The following is a 12,494-nucleotide window of genomic DNA, read 5'->3' as shown; positions in this document are numbered from 1 at the left end:
CGGCGGGAATCTGGGCAGGAGGGCGTGGGATCTGGACGGGAAACGGGAATCTGGGCGGGAGGGTGCGGGATCTTGGCGGGATTTTTAATTAAAGGGAAAAAACTAGCAAATGTGTCGTGGGCCGCCGTGCCTTAGCGTGCCGCGGGCCGGCCCGATTAAGCCACGTGTCGTACTTGGGTCTGGGAGGCTGGCACGCGGGCCGGGCCGGCCCGGCCTGGCTAATAATCGGGCCCAGGCATGTCGTGCCGTGCCTGGCACGATTACGGCGGGCCGGGCCAGGCCGGGCCGTTTGGCCAGGTATGCACCCACCACACCACCCCCCCGCGGCGGCTACCGATCTCCTCCCGGAGTTTCGCTCCAGATGCTACCTCCCAGATGATGAGGGGAGATCAAATTCATTCTGCAGTCGGATTCGAAGAAGGAAGGGTCAGGTGCCAATTTCTTCGTTCTACCTTCGGATTCCAAGAAGAAAGGGATCAATTTCGGTCTGTATTAGAAAAGGAGTTGTTTTTGTATGTCTGTGTCGCATGAGATAATAGTAAACTTGTCTGTTTACGGATTCTACACCGGCTTGAAGGGGATTCGGAAGCCTCCTCCGTGTCCGTCTCTTCTTTTGGGATTAGGATCCGAGGAGGCTATATAATAGGACCAGGCTGGACGCTGACGACTATCGCACACAGAGGGGGTCATCGTTTCAAGATTCGTTTTTGTTTGTGTTCTGTTTATCGACGCAAGCTGGTCTTTTTTGACATCGCATCAGCATGAAGTTTAACAGCGGTCGCCGCCACCGACCTAACGTAAGTCGTTGCTTATATTTTGTTATTGTTATATATGTTTCATTCATTTTATGTAAATCAATTTATCGATCTATCACCGATGAATAATTTTCCTTCCACCTCGCAAAATGCAGTTGAAGACAGAAGTTGGTAGTGGAGACATGCTAAGCATCTTGCCTGGCAATATACAAGCTTGTAATGGGGACAGGCTAAGTGAACTGCCTGTCGATGTGCTGCTCAACATTCTCGAGAGGGTGGGCACACTTGATGCTATAAGAACCTGCATCCTTTCGAAGCAAATGCACATGCTGCCAACTATGCTCTCACAAATCGTTATTGATCTCAGCCCTCGTGATTTGTTTCAAAAAAGTGATGTTGTGGCTGATGTGACCAACAAGATTCTTAGTAGGAGGTGTCCACATATCACCATTCGCATGCTGAAGCTCAAATTTGTCTTGAGTCCTTCTTGCTGTCTTTCCATCGGCAAATCCGTTGGCCTCGCCATGACAACACAGAAATTCGATGCAGCTGAGTTTCAGATCATGACACCGAAGGATTTCCATGTTTCCACTGATGCCCATCGCGTGCTCTTTGCTAAGCAGTTCAATACTTTTGTTCATGATTGTCCTGATGCATTTGCTGGTCTCACACGTCTGCATCTACAGAACATGAATTTTGGTGAATCAGATATACCCAACATACTTAGCTATTGCAAGCGGCTGGAGTCACTGTCTTTCTTCATGTGTGGCGCGGGGAGCAGTTCGGTGATGTATCTAGAACACGCTCAACTCGTCGAGCTTGTTATCTCCTATTGTCGATTCAAAACAGTGGAGGTCAAAAGTCTACCAAAGCTCCAAAGGATGACCTTTGGTGACTGGACCTGTGATGAAAATCCCTTGGTTCTTAATTTTGTCCCTCAGCTTTCAAAGCTCAGTCTTGCTAATCCAAACTTTTCGGGCAAGACCCTCAACTTAAGCAAGCTGCTTGCAAATGCCCCTACTGTAAACGATTTCTTTCTGGAGTTTCGAAGTGAAAAGGTACTCACTCTAATCATCTCTATCCATTGTTGTTTATTGTATGATGTTTGTATCTGATGGTAGTAACTTATGCATCACTTGATGATGCAATTTATGCACAACTTGCACGCATTATTACTTCTAATTTGTTTTATCTCTACCAGATTTGGGTTCAACCAGAATGCCCGAAAGTACTTGCTCCTTTGCTCGCCGAACTACGGTTTGTGAATCTGGACCATCTTCGCGAAGAATGTGATATCTCTTGGACAATGTTCCTTCTTGAAGCTGCACCATCAGTAGAGGACCTTTGCATCACAGTATGGGATCATAAGTGACGAAAGAAGTCACATGAGAGTTACTCCAAGAAAACAGATGTGAAGTGGGAGCCATCTGATCCTGATTTTAAACACAAGAATCTGGCGAGGCTAACTATTTACGGTTTCGAGTCCGATGACAATTTCACAGGATATGTCAGGCGTGTCATTCAAGCTGCGGTGAACATCAGGAAGGTATCTCTGCATGACAGGAAGGTGTGCAAGCTCTGTTCTGAAAAGTTCCCTCATGCCGAGGCTCGTCCTTCGGGTTACCCATGGACCAGCGAGGAGATGGATTTGTCGAGGAAGAAGATGGCAGCGGCGTCGGTGACGACCTGCCCTGATATTCACTTCTGCCCATAAGGTTGATTTGAACATGAATATGGTTGGAAGGAGCGATGTTGCTTTTCTGCTGAAATGTCCCTGGTCGCCGTAAGAGTAGGAGCTACCGTAGAGTCGTCTGTTCCCAGTGGCTGCTCCGCCCAGCAAGAGCAGTCCATGGTCGCCATAAAACATAAGAGTAGGGGCTGCCGCAGAGTCGTCTGTTCCGAGCGACCGCTCTGCCCGGCAAGAGCAGTCTCTAGTCTCCGTAGAGTAGGGGCTGCCGCAGAGTCGTTTGTTCCCAGCGGCCGGCTTCCTTGAAGAGAGGGAATACTTGCTGGTGGGGAGCAGATCTGTTGAAGATTTGAACGCTAGATAAGTTCATCATCGATCTCTACACTTGGCTCTCTTACCACAACATGTATATGACATTATGTGGGAGAAAGTTTGTGTGATTGTTTATCTGGCCGGCTATAGCTAGCACAAGTGAGCGTTCTAGTTCGTTAATTATATACTCCCTTCGAAAAAGATGTCAACGTGGAAATTTTGCGGGAAAAAAACCCTCAGTGAATTCCTAATAAACCTTGCACTCTCTCCGCTCGTCTCCCGCCGGAGATCCCCTACTCGGCTCCCTGCATCGGAGCTCTCCTGCTCGGCTCCCCGCACCGGAGCTCCCCTACTCGGGTCCCCACGCAGCTTGCCCAGGCGTCTCCGGAGCTCCCCCTCATTGTTTATCTCCTTCACCGTATTGTTGGAAATATGCCCTAGAGGCAATAATAAAGTGATTATTATTATATTTCTTTGTTCATGATAATTGTCTATTATTCATGCTATAATTGTATTAACCGAAAACCGTAATACGTGTGTGAATACATACACCACAACATGTTCCTAGTGAGCCTCTAGTTGGCTAGCTCGTTGATCAATGGATGATCATGGTTTCCTGATCATGGACATTGGATGTCATTGATAACGGGATCACATCATTAGGAGAATGATGTGATGGACAAGACCCAATTCTAAGCATAGCACAAAATCGAATAGTTTCGTGTGCTAGAGCTTTTATAATGTCAAGTACCATTTTCTTAGACCATGAGATTGTGCAACTTCCGGATACCGTAGGAGTGCTTTAGGTGTATCAAACGTCACAACGTAATTGGGTGATTGTAAAGGTGCACTACATGTATCTCCGAAAGTGTTTGTTGGGTTGATACGAATCGAGACTGGGATTTGTCGCTCCGTGTGACGGAGAGGTATCTTTGGGCCACTCGTAATGCATCATCATAATGAGCTCAATGTGACTAAGGAGTTAGTCACGGATGATGTGCTACAGAACGAGTGCTTGGCGAAGCCCTGCCGGAGAACCGCAAACTCCATCACCACCACGCCGACGTGCTGCCGGAGTTCTCCCTCAACTTCTCCTCCCTCCTTGCTGGATCAAGAAGGAGGAGACGTCTCCGGGCTGTAGGTGTGTTGAATGCGGAGACACCGAACGTTCGGTGTTTGGATCGGATCACCGCGAGTACGACTCCATCGACCGCGTTCATAGTAACGCTTCCACTTTGCGATCTTCAACGGTATGAAGATGCTCTTCCACACTCGTTGCTGGTTTCTCCTAGATGATCTTGGTGTGACGTAGGAATTTTTTTGAATTATTACTACGATCCCCAATAGTGGTGTTAGAGCATATTTCTCCATATGTGGTTTTAGTAATTGACGACAATTCCTATGGACTAATGGTTGCCTTAAGTTATATTTATAGGATTTGTCCATAGGCACTTCTTGAAGTCCATCTGTTGGGTTTGAGGAGTTTATATGATGACCAAGATGGTATTCAAGGTATTATCCAAAGAATGGTCATAGAGACACAAGGTTGATCAAGATCGTCAGACAAAGAGTAAATCAAGATGATCAACACACAAAGCGTACAAGATGTACCGAGAGGGATCAAGTGATCCCATGGTATGGTAAGCATTGTCCATTACGTGTTTTGTGTACTAACCCATGGTCTTGGTGAGAGTTCTATGTGGGGGTTAGGTGTGTTTCCATGGGCTTGCGTCAAAAGGAAGATCTCATACAACCCATGAAGGATGACATCAAGTGGTGATCGTCATCAAGATTGCGGTGTGCAAGTTCAAGTGGATCAGCACGAATATATCATGCTTGAAGCTTGCCGTCCATTGTGGTGGCAATGGACTTGTGAAGATATGCTGAAGAGTGGCTCACCCATAGTGAGTATGGGGAGCAATCAACTAGTCTTCATCAAGCCAACGCAATCAAGAAAGGTGGTCCATCTTGAGGAAGCCAAGATCATCATCTAGATCAAGAGGACGAGGTGCAAGGTATAGGTTTTCCCTTGATAGGTTTTCTGTTTTAGGATAGATTGTTGTATTGTCAAGAGGGGCTCTCAAGTGAGTAGCTTGATCGTATCGTTCGTTGAGAGCTCAAACCATTTGCATCCTTGCATCATACTTCTTGGTTCTTGTTTGGTGTTTCTCTTTGTGAGTTTTAGAGCTTACGGTCATCTTCATGACAAGCTTGAGTTCATCGAAAACGGAGTCCATATGCATCTTCTATGATGTTTTCGATGTTGGGAGTTTTTACCGGTCTTATTCGAAGAAGGCTTCTCACCATTTTATTATGGGCCTTTTCTCACTTGCTTCTTATTGATATTTCTATCAAGATTGTGTTAGCCCATGTCGTTAGCTTTCCAACAAACTTGGTTTCGTTGAATTCGGAGTCCGTATGCGAAAGTTAGAGCAGTTTCAGTATCCAGCGGTAGTACCGCTCCTCGTGCCAGCGATAGTACCACTCCTGGTACCAGCGGTAGTACTGCTCCCGTAGCTGTACTATCACCCCCGGAGCGGTAGCAATTTCTTACTACCTCTCCCTAGTGGTAGTACCGCTCTAGGATCGGTAGTACTGCTCCAGGTGGGCTGTAGTACCGCTTCGGGACAGTAGTACCTCTCTCTGAGCGGTTGTTCTTCGTCGGACTTTTTGCAAAGACTTTCTTTAGAGGTAGTACCGCCAGGGTCTAGCGGTAGTATCGCCACGGGCTAGTGGTAGTACCGCCAGGGCTAGCGGTAGTACCGCTGTGCTCGTGCTGTAAGTGGGGGTAACGGTCTGATTTCTTCCCCCACTATATAAAGGGGGTCTTCTTCCCCCTTGACTAATTTATCCGTTGAGCTTGTGTTCTTCCCCCATTGTTGACCTTCTTAGAGCTTGCTAACTCTCAATCCCTCCAATGATTCTTGCTAGTTCTTGAGGAAAAAGAGAGAGGAGATCTAGATCCACATCTCCACCAATCACTTTCTCCTCTATGTGAGGGGACCCCCTTGGATCTAGATCTTGGAGTTCTTTGTGAGCTCCTTGTTTGTCCTCTCATATTTCTCCATAGCTTTTGTTGTTGTGGAGGGATTTGAGTGTGAGGGACTTGACCACTTCATGTGTTCTTTCCATTGCATTAGTTGCATCGGTTTGAGTTCTCCACGGTGATACATGGAAGTGAGAAGTTGAGAAGCTTATTACCCTTTGGTACTTAGTACCCTAGAGATTGTTCTTCGTGGACACTTTGGCGTCCTAGAAGCTTGGTGGTGTCTCGGAGCTCAATCATTGTGGTGTAAAGCGTCGGGGTTTCCAATTAGTTTGTGGAGATTGCCCTGAGCAATTTGTATGGGTACTGGTGACTGCCCCCAAGGGTTGCCATTTGTACGGGTTCGATGACCGCCCTCAAGGGTCCCTTAGTGGAATCACATCATCTTGCATTGTGCGAGGGAGTGAAGAGATTACGGTGGCCTTACTGGCATCTTGGGGAGCATTGTGCCTCCACACCGCTCCAACGGAGATTAGAATCTGCAAGGGTGTGAACTTCGGGATACATCATCGTCTCCGCGTGCCTTGATTATCTCTTACCCGAACCCTTTACTTATGCACTTTACTTTGTGATAGCCATATTGTTTATTGTCATATATCTCGCTATCACTTAGTTATTTATCTTGCTTAGCATAAGGAGTTGGTGCACATAGGTGAGCCTAGTTGTTTTAGGTTTTGTGCTCGACAAATTAAACATTAGTTTTATTCCGCATTTGTTCAAGCCTAAACCATAATTATTTTAAAGCGCCTATTCACCCCCCTCTAGGCGACATCCACGTCCTTTCAATTGGTATCAGAGCTAGGTCTCTCTTTATTAGGTTCAACCACCTAGAGAGTAAGGATGTCGACTAGGGGTTTAGGATTCTCTGACACTCTTAGTTTCAATGGCACAAATTTTGATGTTTGGGTAATTCACATGCTTAATCACTTTAGGGTCATGGACCCAAACTTGGAGCGAATTGTAGATATGGGTTTTTCTCCTCCAAAGGATTCTCAAAATATATCTTTAGAGGATGATAAAAACTCTTATCTCAATGCTCAAGCTTCTAATGTGCTTTTTGATGCTTTGAGCAATGTAGTTATATTTCAACTCATGCCATTCTGGGATGCTCATGAGTTGTGGACAAAGCTTCAAGATAAATATGGTATGTCCAAGATTTGTGGGAATGATTGTTCTCCATCCACATCCGGTCGTGTGGTCTTCTCAACTTCATCTACTTTACCTACATGTGGATTGCCACAAGGTAATGATATGGTGAGTAGTGGAGATCATTGCAATGATGATAGTGGGCTTATTGTTGATGATCCTTCATCACTATATTATTGCAATGCTTCATCTTTGGGCATTAACACTTCGAGCACTCTAAATGTTTTACATGCTTGTGTTGATAGTCCTTGCATATCATGTAAAAAATTCTTGACTAAATCTCATGATGATATGCTTCCTATATCTTGTTGCCATGATAAAAAATGTATATATTTCCTCGAGTTGTTGTGCTAACAATGTAGAGGAAATTCATCACTCCATGGAACAAGATGTGGCCTTGAATGATGCTTCAAGGGATCCTACATCATCATCTATTGTTACTCACTTTTGCCTTATGGCTAAGGCTTCAAAGGTATCTCCTACTTTGAATCCCAATGTATCTCATGATGATGATGTTGATGATAATGAGGATGAGAATATTGATGAATAGAGTGATATTATTGCATCCTTCAAAATTAAGGGTGAAATGATTTTTAAATCTCTTTATAAAAATAAACTTGCTTGTTCCAACTTCTTGGAAATCATGTCTATTGCCACTCAGGGCAAGAAATACATTGAGGAGTTGGAAGCTCATCTCGAGGAGCATGATGCCACCATTGAGACAATGGAAGGTCATGAGCGTGATTACGCTAACGAGATCGCGGACCTATCTCAAGCTCTTGAAAATGAACAAACCACCAAGGAATCTCTTGAGGAAACCTTTGCTATAGAATTATCTAGATTAAAGGAATCCCATGATAGAGCTCTCGAGGTGGCTAATGATTTTAGAACTTAAAACGATAAGCTTGAAGTTGCACATGCTGAACTCATTGAGGACTATGAGCACCTCGAAAATGGCTCAAGGGCTATTAAGAGTTCACTCATCGAACTCACCGAGTGTCATGCTCAACTTCAAGCTTCATATGCTAAAGAGCTTGCCAAGTTGCCTTCTCCTCTTATTGTTAATAATGATGCTTGTGCTACTAACTCTACTTCTTGTGAAGCATCCATTTTAAAGGAGAATGTTGAGCTAAGGGCTCAACTTGAGTTGCTATCTAGCAATTATGGGAAATTGGAAGAAAGTCATGTAATGCCGACAAGCTCTCATTATGATATTCTAGTATCCCATAATGTGCTAAAATTAGCTCATGAGGCTATTACTACCAAGGTAACATTGAGTGAGCCTCATGTGGACATTAGCACTACTTCTAGTCAAAAAACTATATTGCCATGTGCTAGTCCTCGTAATTCATCTACTCATAATGTTGCTACATCTTGTAATGAATTACTTTCCATGCCTTGTTGCTCTAATAATGAAGCTTATACTTCCCCTAGTACTTGTGTTGATACTAACCATGTAGAGGAAATCAAAGAGCTCAAGGCCCAAGTCACTTCCTTGAAGAAAGGCTTGGAAAAGAGTCATGAAGAAATGTCCACACTCAACAATGTCTTGTGTGGGCAAAAATCCCCAAATGACAAAGATGAACTTGGATTCAACTCCAACAATAATAATAAGTCAAAAAGCTTCAATAAGAAGGGCCAAGAACAAGTCAAGAATTCGGCCAAGATTATTTGCTTCAAGTGCAAAATTGAAGGGCACCATGTTAGGTCTTGCCCACTAAAGAAGAAGCCCCAAAGTCACAAGCAACAAGGGAAACGGACACAAGTTGAATCACATACTCAAATACAAGTTGAATAAAGGCCCCTTCCCAAGAAGACCCAAGCCAACACTCTGCATGTTGAGAAATCAATAGGGAAGAAATTAAAGGGTAGATGTTGCTACTTTTGTCGTGAGAAGGGTCACTTCGCTTCTTCTTGCACGAGAGGTAATTTATCCAACCCAATCATTATTGATGATATCTGTTCTCTTGGTAAGGATAAGGTTGGCAATGTGTTTGCCAAGTTTGTTGGTACTCAAAGTGGTGTGAAGAAAAGTACCATTTGGGTTGCCAAGCCTATTGTGACTAACCTCTTAGGACCCAACGTGGTTGGGGACCAACAAGCTCAAACTTGATCAATAGGTGAATGTGGAGTACATTAGAGACTTGGATACATAATGAAGAATTAAGGGGTCTTCATCATCCATATTATCTCAAGCCAAGTCATTTGGATTATTGAGTTTCTATCTTATATCCAATGTGCCTCCTTACGATAACTTGTACTTAAACTGTTTACATTGTTAGTTGCTTGCCCCTTTGCATGTTGTGGTTTTGTACCTTGCATGTGTTTGTATATGTTGTGCTTCCAACTTGCTTATCTTGAGTAATCGAGTATGTGTATGTTGGTTTGCATATCATGTACATGTGAGTCTTGTATTAAGCCTTTTTGCATCTTGTTTGTATCTTTGTTGGCTCTTGCGAGAGAGTAACGGATTATCCCATTGTGGGGGAGTGATGTGCTTTGCACACCTCACAATCCTATAATTGTGTATACATGGGGAATGTGTATACATGGGGAATACCACTTAGTATTGATATTTCAAGATTATCTAGTTTCTATGTGGTATGTCTTACTCATGAGAAATTCAAATTCTATATGGTCCATTAATTATCTCTTGTTGGTTTTAATTTTCCACTTGTTAATATTGTTGGGTTATCACATTATGGGGGAGTAATATGCTATGTGCATATTACAAGCCTAGAAAATGTGTACATTTGAGGTATTGCCACTTAGTGTTGATATTGTAAATTATCTTGTTCCTAGGTGGCATGTTAGCTCTACAAATGTCATTTGCTTGCGTTTTATGGGTAAAGATGATCTTGGATATATTTGCGATCTACCAATGAGTATCATTTCCAAAATACTTCTTGTCCTTGACAATTGGTTTTCCCATCATGTGGTAGGAATTGCTAATCGTCTTTACATTGGATTTTGTGTTTCGTTTGTCTTCCTTGCCTCTTGTGGATCTATTTTAACATGTCTAGTGTTTTTATAGATGTAGAGAAAGTGATGATCCCATCTTGTGCATTTTGTATTTAAATGCAAATTCTATATAATGCACATCCCTTGGGGGAGCTATCCTATTTTCTTTAGAACACTCTCTTTATTCGCCCATCATAAAATCTTTTGATCCCCATCAAGTGTGTGTTGATGGGAGGCAAGTCTTGCTCTTTATGATGCTTTGTGCCATCATGAAAAATTTGTCGAGGGTTTGGTTTGTTGGAACCTAGCTCTCTTTTGGAAACTAGATACCTCGTGTTTTTTTCCTTCAATTGGTATCTTGTTTCCTTTTATTTGGCATGTGTAAATGGATATCTCATTCCTTTAGGTATGTTTTAATTGATATCCTTCAAGTGATAGTTTTTCGTTTGGTATCTTATTATCACTTGATACCTTGTCTTTTGGTGTATTATCAACTTTGTGTTGAGTTGATTCTTGAAAGCCTTGAGCATGCATATTTACTATATATAGCTTATTTTGCTTGCTTTCTTTCTTTGACCCAATATATAGGGGAAACTCCACCTTGTCATAAATTGGCTAAAGTGTGCATGAAATTCAAATTCATATCTATGTGCACATATGTATGTGGAGTTTGTCCTATGTATTGTTGGTTTTCTAACTCTTTGGTCCCAATGAGCTTGGGCACCATTTTGTTTGTTTTGTTGTTCCAGGAACAATTGGAGATGCGTTGGATGCTCGGCTAACCTATAAGGAAGGTGTTGAGACCATGTGATTATTGGAGCCAAGTTAGGATGATCAACGAACAACTATCTACTACATCAATCCAATGTTGTCTCGGTAACAAGTATCTACTTCATGCATTCATTTCTAGCAAAGGCCCAAACCTGTCTTTTCTTTTCCACGTTGCATCATGGCATGAATCTCTTGATTCGTTCTTGTAGTACTTGTTTCCTTTCTCAAAGCATCCAAACGATGATGTCTTATTGCTAGGTTGGATGTCTTTGATGTTCGTATGTTGGAAGTTCATATTGTACAATAAGAAAATATTAGGCCATGTGCTATGCTTCCAAGCAAAGATCTTATTGATATATTTATGACTTCCTTTTGGATATCTTGTTTGTTCCTTCTTGTAACCATTTAGTGTGTACATACTTCTTTGTGGATATATATCATCAGGATTGTCTTCTACTTAGAATCTTTTACACATGAGAGAAGTTACATCTCTAATTGATATCCTCTTTTCTTTGACGTCCACCGTTGCATTTCCTTTTTCAATTTTGGTGGCTTCGTGAAAGGATTTGTCTTGAGTGCATATCTTATTTTCCTACATCTTGATGCACACTTTGGCCGTGAAGATTATTTTTCCTCATGCTTGTATTGATGAGGGTTTTACCATTTCGATTGGTATCCCTCCTCTTGACAAGGTTCTTATTTCCTATTTTCACCATGGGTTGTGGCAAGCGTTGGTTCTTATTTTGTTTATTAGTAAGCTTGTGAACCCATTTTCTAGTATGTGTGCGTGGGAATGATATGTCTTGCACTTTGTTTCTCATTTCATCAAGACTATGTTGATGAGTAATGCTCATCCTTGTCTTAGTCTTCTCAAGTGCTTTGCCATGACTCACACACAATATTTTGGTTGAGCCTATTCTTAAGTTGCTTCTTTTACATGTTGCTCAACCATTTGTTTTGTGCAAGTGATATGCTTATTGTCTCATCTATATTCTTGCACTCGTTGTGTGTTTTTATTAATTTTGGGGGAGCAACGATCCTATTTTGTGCATGTAACGACTAAGATGCGGTCCTTTCCGATTTAGGGAACGAGGCCCCAAAATGGAAAGAAGCGCATCTAAGCGTTTCGCAAGCAAGATAAACATAGCACATACATAATAAAAGAATGACAAATAGGGAATCATTTGACATCTCATAGATAATATCAGAGTTTGCATCACACATTTATTCAGACAAGGTAGTTCCGCTACGGACTACATAACATGAGAAAAGGCTATGCTATCCCACATGCTTGCCCACGATCACGACCATGCCTCAGTCTTCTGGATAGTTCACATACAGGCGGTCGTTCTCCTCATCGTACTACCACACCGACTGCGTGCCATCTGGATCACCTGTGTCGGGCGTACCTGTACCTGTTGGGGTGTTGAAGTAATCTGTCAGCCACAGGGACTCAGCAATCTATGACCTCGGTACCGAAACTAGTCAAGGTATTAAGTAAGGAAAGTTCACTGTTTAGGTTGCAGCATCATAAGCATTTATGGTGGCTAACTTACGATGAACAAGATATAGATGTGGTGGTCTAGGCGAGCGGTCGAAGACTAGGTGATCACTAAGTGATCATGAACACCTACCTACGTCAAACATAACCCCACCATGTTCCCGATCGAAGAGAGATCTTCGAAGGGGACAGTCACGGTTACGCACACGGTTGGCAATTTTATTAGAATTAGTTCATGTTATCTAGAACCGGATGTTAACAAATATTCCAAGTTGCCACATAACCGCGGGCACGGCTTTCCGAAAGATTAAACCC

General features: G+C 42.8%; 1 pseudogene; it reads left to right on the top strand.

Moving 5' to 3' along the window:
• Positions 1-728: 728 nt before the first annotated feature.
• LOC123403972 lies at positions 729-2,889 on the top strand (annotated as a pseudogene).
• The last annotated feature ends 9,605 nt before the right edge of the window (positions 2,890-12,494 follow it).

The sequence above is a fragment of the Hordeum vulgare genome, chromosome 6H (assembly GCF_904849725.1).
Source record: "Hordeum vulgare subsp. vulgare chromosome 6H, MorexV3_pseudomolecules_assembly, whole genome shotgun sequence".
Taxonomy (NCBI): Eukaryota; Viridiplantae; Streptophyta; class Magnoliopsida; order Poales; family Poaceae; genus Hordeum; species Hordeum vulgare.
The sequence above is the reverse complement of the archived record's forward strand: the minus strand, read 5'-3'. Positions and strand labels throughout refer to the sequence as shown.